This window comes from Entelurus aequoreus, linkage group LG02 (assembly GCF_033978785.1).
Source record: "Entelurus aequoreus isolate RoL-2023_Sb linkage group LG02, RoL_Eaeq_v1.1, whole genome shotgun sequence".
Classification (NCBI taxonomy): Eukaryota; Metazoa; Chordata; class Actinopteri; order Syngnathiformes; family Syngnathidae; genus Entelurus; species Entelurus aequoreus.
In genome coordinates, this window is record NC_084732.1 from 34044633 (window position 1) to 34060226 (window position 15594).

Sequence of the window (15594 nt, forward strand, 5' to 3'; positions counted from 1 at the left end):
AAAGTAGCTTAAATGTAGATATACTAGATAATGGTTTTCTCAATGTGAATAGCTTTAAATCACTACATAAAAAGCACCATAAAATTAACTTCATTAAAATAATTGGAAAAAAGTTTTCAAAATATTAACCTATCACAGCAGTGGCACATGGCATATGAACAGGCCCTTTAAACCATATGCAATAAAGCAAAAAAGCCCGGGCTTTTAGCTTGGTCGTCAGCGCGCTCGTCTCTAATGGCGATGTCCAGGGTTGACTCCCCCCTAACCCCCCGTATAGCTCCGCCCCTGAATCAGATATGAGCCAGCAGCCAAATCAAGTGTGATACTTGAACAGCTAATAGACAAATGTACACTGGCTTAACCTATTTATGTATTGATGACATCATCACCACCAGTCTCCTCCATACACACACTCACACACGCACACACACACACAAACACACACAATGAAGTCTTATAATGAGTGTCAGAGTTAATTCAGGGAGGCGCAGTGTTTAAGTCAAGTGCAGTCATGGATGTGAATATCTGTGTGTGTGTGCGCGTGTGCTGAGATTCAACATTTGATTTGCTAAAAGGAGCAGAACACTTCTAAGAATCAATATTTTCTGAGTGTCTCACTGATTGACTGATTGGCTCGCACGATTATCTATGTAACAACCAGAGAAGTCATTGTTCCTTATTGCGATCATCTCTATTGACGTATGTGGACCAATGGCTACATGCATTCGCCACCAAGAAGGCAGAGACACTGCAGGTAAGAGATGAGGTTGGCTTTATAATGACGGGGTTAAAGATATGCGAGAAAAAGAAGGTGAAAGGTCAGATTGCAGCGAGTGGAACGAGAGCGAGGAAGGTCACATGAGAGGTTGAAGGGGTGGTGTGGTGGTACTTAGCCATGGGGTCAGAATATTATTGTGTTAAAGGCTCTTTGGGGGTATCGGAGCTAATGTATGTGACCCTACACTCTTTTCATTCACCTCTCATACAGCACACATCACTTTCCATTCAATCATACACACACTCGTTTAGAACTCTACTTCAATTTCTACTTTGTTTTGAGCTCGGAATAATGGTGTGCGTGTCTATAACACAATATACTCTACATATTGTGATAGGAAATTACGATAAGCTGTGGTATGCATTAAAGAAATAGAAGTGACTTTCATAACAACATATTTCAAAATTAGGCTTGGTAACATACCTTATCTGGTAAATTAACTGCAAATGCTACAAAGGGTCACAATGAGCGATTTAAAGAGCACTCTGAGGTATTAAAACTACTTAATAAAAAGACTAGAAAGTGCTTGAGGCTCAAAGCTAGACCTCTTTTGCTACATATATACTGTATAAACCAGATAGAAAAAAGTGAAAGTAGCATAAAGTGGATAGGTCTGAAGTTATCAGAATGCAGAATCACTGATTTTCTAACTTTTCCAGCCAGGGAACCTCACTCTATTTACTGGACAGCAGTCTATGTGGTTTCTATAAATATTTATAATCAACTGGTAATGGGACACAGACAAAAACGACACAAGCTATAAGTGTGAAAGCATCTAATGATTGTAACTAAAATGACCAAGATGCAAGAATGTGGATGTGCTAACCTCTTCAGCCTAGGGAACCTTATTCTATCTAAAAAGCCACCGGTCTGTGTGGTTGGTAAAAACATTCTGATGATATTTATAATCAATGTTGTTGCATTTTTAGCGCAAATAAAGAGCACCTTAGCAAACTTTACCTTGCTAATTATGTTCAATTATTGTCTCAATTTTAAGTTTAACCATCAAACTATTTGGTACAAGAGACTTGAAAGCACAGTGCCTGTGGTTCAGAGGTAAACCTCTTCTCAATGAAATTACACAAGCTATTAGTCACAAAATGTGAAAGCAGTCATTCACATTTCACAACTAAAGTTACCAGTTAGACAATAAATAAACTCAGCTGTGCTCGCTTCTCCAGCTCGGGGAGCCTGACTGCATTCACTAGCTACAAGTCTGTGTGGTTGGTAGACACATTTTGATTTGCAGTACAATCAACGTTTTTAGTTATTAGGAAGCCAAAATATTCCTGTGCTAAATTCTCCAGCCAGGGAAACTTGACTCCCCCATTCACTAGCTATCAGTCTCTGTGGTTGTAGACACATTATTATTAGCGCTACAATCAAAGTTTTTGGTTATTATGATGCAGAAACATTTCAGTGCCAACTTCTCCAGCCCAGGGAACCTGACTCTGTTAAGTAGCTATCAGCCTGTGTGGTTGTAGAAACATTATAATCACTACAATCAACATGTTTATTTATAAAAATGCAGAAATATTGCAGTGCTAATTAGGGCTGTCCCCATACAACTTTTCACTTCCGATACAATATTGATATTGGAGCTTTGAACATTATAATTGATATATTGAACGATATTAATTCGCAAATCACAGTACATACTTTTATCATTTTTAGTGTGGAATGACAGTAAAGGCTTGATGAAGTTAAATTTCTTTGAGAAAAATATTAAATTTTTTTAGTTTTTTTTAAGTGGAGTCTTAATTTTTTTTTGGCAACACCTTAAGGTCACAATAATTAATGATACCGCAAGATTAATGATGCAGACACGTTTGTTACTGGATACTCTTCTGTCTTAGAGACTTTGTGTGTGTAAGTAATATGCAACTATAACTATTTCATACTTGTTTATATTGACAAATTCGATTTTTTTTTTGACTCCGATATTGTTACATTTAGAATCTTCATTACGTATATCTAACTTGTGTGCTAGTGTGTGCTTAGTAGTTGTGTAGCTGCTCAGCTTGTTGTAGTCTATAACCTAGCATGTTTCCTTTTTGTAAATGACTGCTCGTATCATAGCTTATATTAGAGATTTTACATGCAAACCGGTATCATCTGATTTGGGACAGCCCAAGTGAGACTTCTCTAGCCCAGGGGACCGAACTCCGTTCACTAGTCTGTGTGGTTGGAAGATACATAATCATAAGCACCTATAATCAGTTTAATTTTTAGAACGCAAAGATAGTGCTTCAGCGTGGGGAACCAAACTCTATTAAAAGTCACTTTATTATGATATTTACACAATCAACATTTATTTAACCTTGCACATTCCAGCATTGTCAAAAACAACCCCCAATAATGGGTTAATATTGAATGACATACAGAAGAGACCATCAACTTTCCTCAATTCACACTAATCAAACGTCAAAGTTCCAAAATCTTCATAGGGGCCGATTAAAAGAATATTCGCTTGTAGCGTTTTAACAGCTCAATCAAAATGACTCGTGGCCAACACGCTACAGTCCGCTTATCCTTCAGAGTGTCAAAATTGAAATGGAATGAAAGAAAGCAGAGGATGAGGGGAAAGGAAGTATCAGCAGATAGCGACACAAGAAAATGGGGGCGGGCGTAAGAGTAATTTCTTTTCTTGAATAAAGAAAAAAAAAGCTCTTATGACGAGGTCTCAGGTTTTGGTAAAATACTGCACTAGAGCTTCTTGTCCGCTGATTGGTTCATTTGTTCGGTTCCTTGGTCTTTTCGTCAAGTCAAGTGCTCGCCTTGCCTGCCTGTCTTGGCCTTTTGTGTGGCTGTGTGTAGATAAGAGCTGCTAGCATGACTGGCTGCTAGTCATTCAGCTATTATGGTGAGAGAGAGAGAGAGAGACAGGATGAAAAGACTAATTCTCCTAGCGTACAAATGGTCTTTTATTTTCGTTCACACTCTTATTGGCTCCTGTTTAAATATTTGCCAGGCCTACTCCTCTCTCACCTGGCTGCTCCTTATTCACACTTGACTATGCAGTTGTCTCTTATTAACATGACATCTTCTCTTCGCTAATCCATATGACTGGACGCCCCGAACCGTCACGCCTTGGTAATAATAACTGATGCTCCTTATTGTTAACTAAATACCTCAGTACCTCACTTTCTGTACGGATTTGGTTTTCAATGCAAATCTTCAGTTTTCCTATAACGTCACGGTTATCGTACGACCAAACATCTCGCCTTATAAACTAGTCCGTTTATGGATAATTCCGTGGACTTGAGTGCGCAAAGAACAAATCCTACACCTTTATGACAATGTCTTGCTGTGTTATTAAAGGACCCATCAATCAATCAATCAATTGTCGTAGAATTTCTGACCTTTTGACCTATATTTCGTGTCTTTTAAGAATGTCCGCTCATTTTCAATTCTCTTGTATTTTGTGCCATTGAATGGACCAGTTGTGGGACGAAAGTGAATATTAAGTCGTGCCAACCTGTCTACAGAATGTGTTGACTGTCTAAAGGATTCGAGTTGTTATGGAACAGATAGGAAAAACAACAAGACATTGACGCACTCGATAAGGAACAATGACGCACAACAGACATATAAAAAATGGCAGAAGACCGGAACTCGACAGTGATTTTGGCTTGTGTGTGTCTTGTTGGCTCCGGAGTAACATGTGGTCTGTCTGCACGGCCAACTTAATTCAACCTGCACTTCTGATAATGGGTAAATAAATTTGTTGTACTAAACTACTTTTGTTGCCTGTTTAAGCTTCGGACAATTCACTACATAAATGGTGACTTTTCTTATAATTGATTACATGCTACAGTATGATTATTTTTTTGATTAATTATTGATTATTATGAATGTATATATACATTATGATTAATTAGTGTCATAATTTTATTGCTTGATTTTTGGATCCCTTTAATTTAGGTAGCCAGGGACTACAGATGGAAAGTAGCTATTTAGATATAATCTGGTACAGAACATATCTGTTTCTGAACTTAATGTTTCTGTGCATTGTCCATCATAGATAGACTAAATTAAATACAACTATTTAGTGAATTATTGAGGCCACAATAATTCACTAGGTGTTGTAAAATATCAAAGTAATATTGCAAAAGCGAACAGTGACCTCAAACATGACCTGTCCTCCGCCTCTGTTCTTGCTGCGCTTGACTATCAGCTGTCTTTTCTTTTTCTTGGATGTTTCTGAAACTACTACTACTACTACTACTATTACTATTACTATTACTACGACTAACACTGTCCCTGTGAGAGGGACAGAGGGGGGAGGTGAGTTTGGATTGGGTCAAGTTTGAGCGTGTTGAGGTTTTATCTAATCGATATGATCAATCCGGTACAAGGATAAAGGAACGTAATGATTTAGATTGACAATTGCAGTGGTTGGCGAAAGGAACCCCAACCTCAAAGGAGGGTGTCAATTCAGTAATTAAATGTTTTGTGAATGATCTAATATCCCGACATGGTTTCCCCAAAAAGATTAGGTCAAACAACGGCACCTATTTTAAGAAAACAAGTTAATCTTCTTCAGTCACAAGATCAGCACTTCTCAGGACCAGCAGCTTCCTAGGAAGGTGGAAAGACCATGAGACCAAAATGGTAAGTTTGCAAAATGTAGAATTTGTGTGCCAGTTCCTCTGTGCAGATTTGAGGATGAAAGCAGCCACTCCAGATTCCCTTGCACTCGCTAAGAGGGGCACGGTCAAAGCCAATCCAGGACCAACACCCGATACCTGACTGGAAGGAACCGAGAGGAGAGACAACACCTTGCCAGCGATGACGAGAACAACTAAGGTTGCCAGCCAATGGGTCCACCGGGACTCCAGCAGCTGTGGAAAGAAGTGTTGGGAGTGCCGAAGCAGCGAGGAGGCCTGAAGCAAGCCGAGGGCCTGGACCAAAGCCCCACGCCCCATACTCTGCCCCAGCCTTCCCCAAAGCCCCCACAGCTCCAACTCTACCTGAGTTTTCCCCAATTTCGGCCCATTGCACAGTCTGCCCAATGGACTGAACCACACCCCAAGAAGAAACAGAGACAGACTGTTTGAGTGGATCTCTTTCTTCACCAGGGCAGCCGAAAGCCCAACGAGGTATCGGCAGGCCATCAGCCTGAGGCACCACCGAGCCATCTATACGAGCACTAATCGAACATGGACTCATACGAAATTCAGTTGTGTGTTCAAAATCAATTGATAATTAACAATATTGGTAACTACATTCATTGCAAATGCCGGGAAAAATATTTTTGCAAATGTCTTACAGTCGTAAGTCTATATACATTCATCTATTTATGTTCAATGATGTTCATGATCAAAGTATTTGTTATTCCTTTACTAAATCAAAGGGTAGGCCACTAATTGTGTTCTGTGAGATGGTTTTACTGCAGGCTGGTAACAGCGATCGCTCTGAAGGAGGGTCATAGACGGAATTTTTGCCTCGTATAAAAACATTGAGGTTTTTGCCTCTATCTGTGGTAGAGATTTAACTAGTGGTCTACATCAGAAATTGTTTTGGTCCAGGGTCTTAAGACCCTGGAAGGAGGGTATGTCGTAGAATTTCTGACCTTTTGACCTATATTTCGTGTCTTTTAAGAATGTCCGCTCATTTTCAATTCTCTTGTATTTTGTGCCATTGAATGGACCAGTTGTGGGACGAAAGTGAATATTAAGTCGTGCCAACCTGTCTACAGAATGTGTTGACTGTCTAAAGGATTTGAGTTGTTATGGAACAGATAGGAAAAACAACAAGACATTGACGCACTCGATAAGGAACAATGACGCACAACAGACATATAAAAAATGGCAGAAGACCGGAACTCGACAGTGATTTTGGCTTGTGTGTGTCTTGTTGGCTCCGGAGTAACATGTGGTCTGTCTGCACGGCCAACTTAATTCAACCTGCACTTCTGATAATGGGTAAATAAATTTGTTGTACTAAACTACTTTTGTTGCCTGTTTAAGCTTCGGACAATCCACTACACAATCAATGTTTACTTATATAGCCCTAAATCACGAGTGTCTCAAAGGGCTGCACAAGCCACAACGACATCTTCGGCGCAGATCCAATATCAGGGCAAGAAAAAACTCAACCCAATGGGATAACAATGAGAAACCTTGGAGGGGACCGCAGATGTGGAGACCCCCTGGGCGACCGGTGCAATGGACGTCGAGTGGATCTAGCACAGGGGTCACCAACCTTTTTGAAACCAAGGGCTACTTCTTGGGTACTGATTAATGCGAAGGGCTACCAGTTAGATACACACTTAAATAAATTGCCAGAAGTAGCCATTTTGCTCAATTTACCTTTAACTCTGTTATTATTAATAATTAATGATATTTATCTTTGTGGAAACACTGATCATCTTAATGATTTCTCACAATAAATATATATAGAAACAGATAAATATCAATATGCAACACTTTATTTTTATATTTTCTCTAAGTGCACATTTTTCAAATTGAACATTTTCAAATGATCACTTCTAAGACAGTCTTGTGAAATCACAATATCCCATTTTAACTAGCTAGCCACTAACATTTTTTAACAAATCATGAATTACTTTGCACCATGTTTGTACAAATAATAACTCATGTAAAATACAAAAGTAAACTCTCAAATTTTTAAATCATGTCACACTTTGAACTGGACACCAAATCTGTTATCTGTTTCTTTGTCAGTTAGTGGGAAGCCTGGCATTGCATGCTGTTAACTAGTGTGTTGTACTCTGGTGTGTAACTTGACACTGCAACTCTGAGTGAGTCTTGCAGATGTGCATCAGTGAGGCGTGTTCTGTGTTTGTTCTTGATGAAGTTCATGTCAGAAAAGGCTGATTCCCAAAGATAAGATTTTTCCTCATTGTTTGCGGAACCTTCTTAATCTTTTGGACATATTTTCACAGCAATCTGGCCTTAAGCTTAATTATGATAAATGTAAAATGTTAAGGATCGGAAATCTAAAGAGAACGTCCTTTCGAATGGAATGCAAAGTGCCTGTTTTGTGGACAGATGGACCAGTTAACATACTTGGTGTTGTTGTCCCAGAAAATCTGGAAGATCTAGGCTCAGTAAATTATGATAATCGACTAAGAAAGCTGGACAAAATTATGCAATTATGGAAAGGGAAATCCCTAACCTTGTATGGTAAAATGTCTATTGCCAACTCGTTAATTATTCCTCAATTTATTTATTAGTTTTTGTCATTACCAGCTCCATCACAAAACTTTTTTAAGATTTATGAGCGGAGGGTCTTCGATTTTGTCTGGAACGGCAAACCAGAAAATATTAAAAGAAATGTTTTGTACAAAGAGTATGAATATGGGGGCCTGAAACTTCTCAACCTTGAAGCTATGTGTCTGTCTTTAAAAGCATCAATTGTTCCAAAGATGTATTTAAACATTGAGTGGTACACAAATGTCCTGTTGGACAAAAAACATGTACTGTATCAAAATAAATTGTATCCTTTTTTACAAGTGATCCCCTCCCAGAGAGTCTGCTGGGTAACATGCCGGGGTTCATAAAGGAAACAATCCACTCATAGTGATGTTTTCAATTTTATGTGCCAGAAAAAAGAGACGATATTTTGCAGCAGTTAATATGGATGAACTCTAATATTGTAATAGATGGAAAGCCTTTCTTTTGGAAAAATATGTTTGAAAGAGGAATCATTTTTGTCAATGATATTATCAATGAGAATGGTAAAATTATGAAGTATGATGAATTTAGAGCTATGTATGGTGATGCTTGCTCAAGCTTTTCATTTTATCAACTAACTGGAGTAACTGGGAAAAGATGGAAACAAATAATTAATTATGGAACTACTAAATTATTAGTTTGTAAACCTCTAATAAGAAATTCTAGTTGGCAAAAAGGAACTAAAATAAATAGAAAAATATATAATTTCTATTTAATAAAGAAATCTTTGAAGGCTGCCTCATACAACACAAATGGAAAATGGGAGGACTTTTTTGACTGCCCGTTGCCATGGGATGCCATATTCAAACTAATCTATAAAACCACTATCGATGTGCAAAATCGTAATTTTCAAATTAAAACTATTTATAACTTCTTACCCACAGGGAAAATGTTAAAATTATGGAATATGACAGAGTCAGATGATTGCCGATTTTGTTGTCAGGAGCCTGAATCCACCCTGCATTTGTTTTGGTATTGTCATATTGTGTCTTTGTTTTGGGTGGAAGTTGAAAAAATGTGTTTAAGGATTGGTTTGTTTATGAAGCTTAATGTGGTTTCTGTTATTTTAGGAGAGTTCATTGACAATCATGATTTAGTCAATTTAATTATAGTACTCGGTAAAATGTTTATTTTTAAGGCCAAAAACAGATATTCACTTAGTATTACTTTCTTTAAAACATTTATTCAGTATTTTCTAACTTTAGAAAGTTACATGGTTGAAAACGATAATGATGCCAAAAAACATTAAAAAAAAGATGAGAAGTCCTCAAAGGCTTATTTTGAAAGTATAATTATGTTTATAGATTATATGATATCTGTTGTTGTGTTCCCTAATTTGAGTGACCTGGACATAATCTGGACTGTACATAAATGCTTATTTTGAAAATGTAATTTTGTTTATAAATTATATGCAATCTGTTGTGTTCCCTAATTTTTTTCTGTGTACATGAATGAAGGTGTGTGTTGCTGAGTCCGACTTGGAAATTATCTGGACTCGGCCTGGTTTAAAAAACCCTTTAAACAAATCTAATTTCATTGACAACCTGGTCTGTTGAAGATAAGGCCCTTTTTTAAAAAATAAAATAAGATAAATAAATAAAAAACATTTTCTTGGATAAAAAAGAAAGTAAAACAATATAAAAATAATTACATAAAAAATAGTAATTAATGAAAATGTTAGTTGACCAGCAGCCTATACAATCATGTGTGCTTCAGGGACTGTGTCCCTTGCAGATGTGTTGTCTATGTTGTGGGAACCAGAATATTGGTAGCAGAAAGAAATAACCCCTTTTGTGTGAGTGAGTGTGGATGAGTGTGCATGGGGGAGGTTGTTTGGGTTGATGCACTGATTGAAAGTGTATCTTGTGTTTTTTCTATGTAGATTTAATTTTAAAAAAAAAAAAAAAAAAAAAAAAATTTTTTTTTTTTTTTTTTTTTTAGAACATTGCTCGTGGGCGACTCATCTGGTCCTTACGGGCGACCTGGTGCCCGCGGGCACCGCGTTGGTGACCCCTGATCTAGCATAATATAACCCATAGTGCCCAGATGGCCAACATTTCACTAACAAGTTGTCTTTATGTATTTTTGCTCCTGAAAATGAATAATTTCCTACAACACCAATTAGTTTTTGAGTAATCGTAGATAACCAACTGTACTTGGAACTCCCCATTTTTATCGCCAACCTTAATATGCCATTTACAGAACTGGAGCCCATTTCTCTGTGTAGACAGTGTGGATAAAAGCATATACAACTATTATTTTCATCACTTAATAGCATGTCTTTGTTGCCTTGGTCCATGATTACTTCAAAACTGATATGATTAACATTATGATAAAAAAAAAAAAACAACTAATCACCATTTCCAGATTTTATCTCCTTTTCCATAGACACCAGAGTCTGTGTTTCCTGTTTTCCTCGTTCAGTATTTTCTCAAGCAACTCGTGCAAAACATCAGTAGAAGAGGACACAAATTAGAACACTACATTATATTATTTAATCTAGTTTTTGAGCACCGTGTCTGCTCTTTTTTGGCCGTTTTTCCGCAGGTTCTGACTTTCTCCTCTCAATGGTGTTCCTGATATTTGTGATCGCATTTAGCTTGAGTGTTTTATTTTTTTCCCAAACAAACACTGACCAAAACCCTTTCCTTCGAAGCCAGAATCTGTAAAAAGATTGCTGAAAATTGTGTTTCTCCAGCTTGGTTCGTCCCATTTTGCTTAAATCAATTAGACTGGAGAGGGCCATTCTCTCATATTCCCATCATTAAGAAATTATGCAGGCTGACCCTTTCTTTAGTTGTATTGCTACAATCTGCATCAGTACATCTGGCAGGAATATTTGCTAATTCCTTCAAACTCTGTGCAAAAATATTGTGTTTCAGGATGAAGATGCTACCAAAACACATATTCTGCAATGTGAATTTGCCTGAATTCTTCTGTAGGAGACATTTGCAGGCTAATGCTAATGCATATGTGATGAAACTTGTCAGAAAACAAACCTAAAATCACTACTGTGTTTATTTTGGGAGAATTTTACCTGCAGACATCTTTTGTATGGAATAAGTGTCAATGTTGTCAGCAGTCCAACCATGTTTGTGATATTTCTTTATTACAAAACCTGTCCGAGTTACCCTGTTATCAACTCTCCACCCGGAAGTCATTCCCCCACAGCTCCGTCCCCACTCTATGACGTCATCGCTGGTTGGATTTGTAGTTTTTTGCTGACTAAGACAGCTACCTCTGTCTTTTCAACGGCTACAAAATAGGTCACCATGGGGTCAAAGAAAGTTAAAAGTGCCAACATTTTGATAAAAAAGGTGAGAAACCCTATTGAATTCAAGAAATAACTCATATGAAGTGTATGAAGTTGGTGTGTGTGTGGCTCTACCCTCTTCCTTCTTTGCTCATTGCCGTCTAGAAGATTTTTCAATAAAGTGATGTTCAGTGTTCATTGATCCATTTCAGTCAGCATTTATATGCATTTCACACTGTTTTCTGCACGTAAAACTATAATTATTTTCTATAAAATACATTTTTGGGTGTCTCGAACGGATTCATTTGATTTGCATTATTCATTATGGGAACAATTGCTTAGTTTTTGATATATTTCTTTATTAGGTGTGATGCAGGTGATTATTATTATCCTAGGGGAGTGGCTCCACACTGCGTATAGAGACACATAATTAGTTGCTATCAGCTTGTTAGCCAGTGAACTAAAAATAAATGCACTGAGACAGATCTGCGTTTGTGATCAGCATTAAAAGGCATCCCAATTTGTACGCATGCTTGAAATAAACGAACACCAAAACCATAACCACGGGCATTAAGATGCAAACAAAACTGTGACCTGCTATACACACACTTCCTGACTGTCTCCATGACACTGCATGCTTGTCTATGGATGTGGGTCCTACACAGCAAAAGACTTCTGTCAATATCAATTTCAAAACGTCTTCACACACACACACACACACACACACACACACACACACACACACACACACACACACACACACACACACACACACACACACACACACACACACACACACACACACACACACACACACACACACACACACACACACACACACACACACACACACACACACACACACACACACACACACACACACACTCTTTCATGCACTAGTGTGAGCTTTAATATTCTTTGTGGGATATCAAGAGACACACACTTGCTGAAACCTCATTTTCCTCCCCTAATGACATATCAAATGTTTGCATATAGCCATATCAGTATGGAAATGTGCACAGGCATACAAGGCAAGCCTTGGAATAAAAGAAGCAATCAAAGCCATGCGTGTGTGAGCGTGTCACCAGCCTCTAAGGTTGGCCCGGTCTGTGTGTCAAACATGAATCGCAGCACACACATAAACACACACACAGCACAGCCTTGTTATCCGGGGGCCTGTCTTGCAGGCAGCCTCTCTAACGCTGAGTGATGTTTAAATTAGTTTACAATTTAGCCTCCTCGCTATCTGCAGACGGCTCTTAACTCAGTGTGCACGCCCGTGTCGTGTTGTTGTGTGCGTGCCTTTGTGCATGTGTGAGCGTAACAAATTGTTGCCACTACGGCAGACATCTAATGACTTCAAATTAGCTGCCTGGCGCTTGCCTTGACACGTTGTTACCACTGTGTGTGACGGCGTGTGTGTGTGCGCACGCGCGCATGTGAGCAGCGCAGCGCAACCATATCATGAAGCATAAATTGGCTTCACCTCTCCTCACTTTGCCTCTGTCTTTTTTCTCTTTGTCTCTCTCCATCAATTTGATTAAAAAATTACTGTACCATGGCAAGAAAAGAAGTGTGTGTGCACCAATACACCCTGCATGCAAATAAATATAACACACATATGCACTATATGTATTGACAAGAATATACCTGTTAACCTTTTAATCTGACGTGTGAGAGGATAACAAATGTTGAGCTCCTGCATTTCACTCTGACAATCCTTTCCACTCAACACTAGATCACGTTAGAAGTGTGTGTGTGTGTGTATTAGATCAGTGTTCAGTGTTGTAAACAGAGCTGTGGATTGCCTTTCTCGCTCATCTAATCACGCCATCTTCTTTCTACCGCCAAGCAATCGTTGGCCTTCGCTCTCTCTGCACACACGCACACGCACACACACACGCACACGCACGCACACACACACACACACACACACACACACACACACACACACACACACACACACACACACACACACACACACACACACACACACACACACACACACACACACACACACACACACACACACACACACACACACACACACACACACACACACACACACACACACACACACACACACACACACATGCTGTGGCCTATGATAACCAGGTTAACTCAGCCTGGCTTCTCTTAAAAGGAGAGGTTAAAAAAAAGCAAAGTTGGTTCCAAACCGCACAATAAAGTAAAAATAACCTGTCATTGGGCCAAACGTACAGTAACATGGGGATCAATAACCATGTGTATGTCTGCACATACAGTAGATCAATGCAAGCCATATATACTCTAGCCTCATCTCCTGCCTCCTTCCTTTCATTTATTTCCATCTTTCACCTGTATTGATGAAATAATGCGCATCATGTGACATGCCATTGACGGTATTATCATAGATCATAAAGTATTGTGTGAACTGATACCATCCACTATGATGTGTAAACAGTAAGACGAGTAATGTTCAATTTTGCTTCTATCATAACACTAATCTATGGCATATCTATTCCCGCCTCACAAAACTACCAATGTCTATCATTATTCTTTCTCAGAAATGTTTTCCCCCATTCCCTATCACCATCTTTATGGCAAATCTGTGCATTTGCAGTTATTACAATCACCATTAACAGTGTTATTACTTGCTCATCCCCAGGTTCTTCCAATCAGACTTTCTAATCCCAGCAAATATTACATGAATTCTTCTATCACGGTGCTCTCTTTGCTCTTTGTCTGACCCTTCTTAAACCATGAACTGTCCAGTGGTTTGCTACTGCCAGACAAGGTAGGTTAAACAACAGTGGAAAAAAAATTCTACTGTGTTAAGTGAAGTCCAAAGCCAATTTCAAGAACTTTTCGGAAAACTGTGTTACATTCCATGTATAGCTTATGTCATTTTAATAACAGGTTTCATTGGAAAGTTAGGTCTTGTTTACGCTGCACACCAAATCAGATGTTTTGCTCCCAAGTGACACAGATCTGACTTTTCTAAAAATGTTGTACAAATTAGTCAAATTTTTTTCCCCTCCACACCTACATGTAAAAAGTCCACTTGTCCATGCACTCTCTCTAATAAGACTTTTGGTCATACGCCGTGTGCCTCCCGTACACTGGAGGGCACTTATTTCCTTGTAGGCATCTTTGCGACTTGTTTTAAGTCAACAGTTGAATTGTATACGCTTCCGGGTTATGTCCCGTGCATTGAGACTGGCGCATACGCGATACAAAGGGCGCCTCTGCGGAGCACACACTTTCTTGAGGGATCTGGTTTCCAATCTCATAATCCAGGTGTGTTAGTCCGACTTTTCAAAAACCGAACACGATCGGATTAAGGTGTTTCCATGGGTTGTTAGAGGCTTATTTAGAGCCACACTATTTGAAAAATTTGACTAATTTAGTGCATTTACCTGTACTGTTGACTTACCTCTGAAAGACGACAGTCTTCTATTTCGAATGTAAAATTCCGAGGTCTTGCAGACACCCAAAGTTGGTTTGTCCGTGAGCCTTTTACCAATTTGGCATTCCGAGATGTTTGGCATGTGTAACAACTGACTCCTTTGACGACCGAAATACAGGACACGTTCGGCAGCTTGCTCAAATCTCGTTTAATGGATGCGGTCATATGGCTCAATTGAACCAATTTAACTTAGTCTTTAAGGTAGCAAATATTTGAAACAGGGTCCAGTTTGTTTCGGCTGGCTTTGGCCGGCAACAATGGCTACCATGAACCATGATAAACATTCTGAATTTATTCATCCATCCATTCTTTCATTCTCAAAATAATCTTACTTATCTCATCATATGAAATATAACTTACTTCACAAATTATTCTTTATTTATTTATTTTTATTGTGATTACTCATGGAGTATATTGTGAATAAATTGAGAACAGGAAGTGAACAAAAGTTTTAGCAACTTTTATGTAAAAGAAAAGGGGTAGGATTAAATAAGCTCTGCTTCTTCATACTCCTTTTCGAACATGTTGAAAAGAGAAACTGGAAATTGTGATGTATCATGTTGTATGCTTGCATGTTCGAAATAAACTCAAACTCAACTCAACTCAACTACCTAGCCCCCACAATGCATTGCAATATCACGTGCACTTTCGAGCCCTATATTGGTTCAAATAGAGTATAAAGGTGACTATTTCCTTTCTAGAGGGTTCCCATAATGTCAAAAAACATATTTAGAAAGTCGTAAACGGGTGTTTTATGTTGTAGCTACGAAAATATTATATTTATAATTATTAATTACTACTTTGTCTAAATTGATTTACTACAGTCAGGCCTGGAACCAGATAACAGCAGTAATGAAGGTGTACTATAGTTAATTATAATGAATGGAATTTAAGCTGCTATGAATACCAACTT

The 15594-nt window shown here is 38.4% G+C and overlaps 1 protein-coding gene across 5 annotated transcripts in view; it reads right to left on the minus strand.

Annotated features, from left to right (window-relative positions):
• esrrga (estrogen-related receptor gamma a) overlaps window positions 1-15594 on the minus strand; it is a 145017-nt gene that overhangs the window by 45012 nt on the left and 84411 nt on the right. The gene's annotated exons all lie outside the window — the stretch shown is intronic.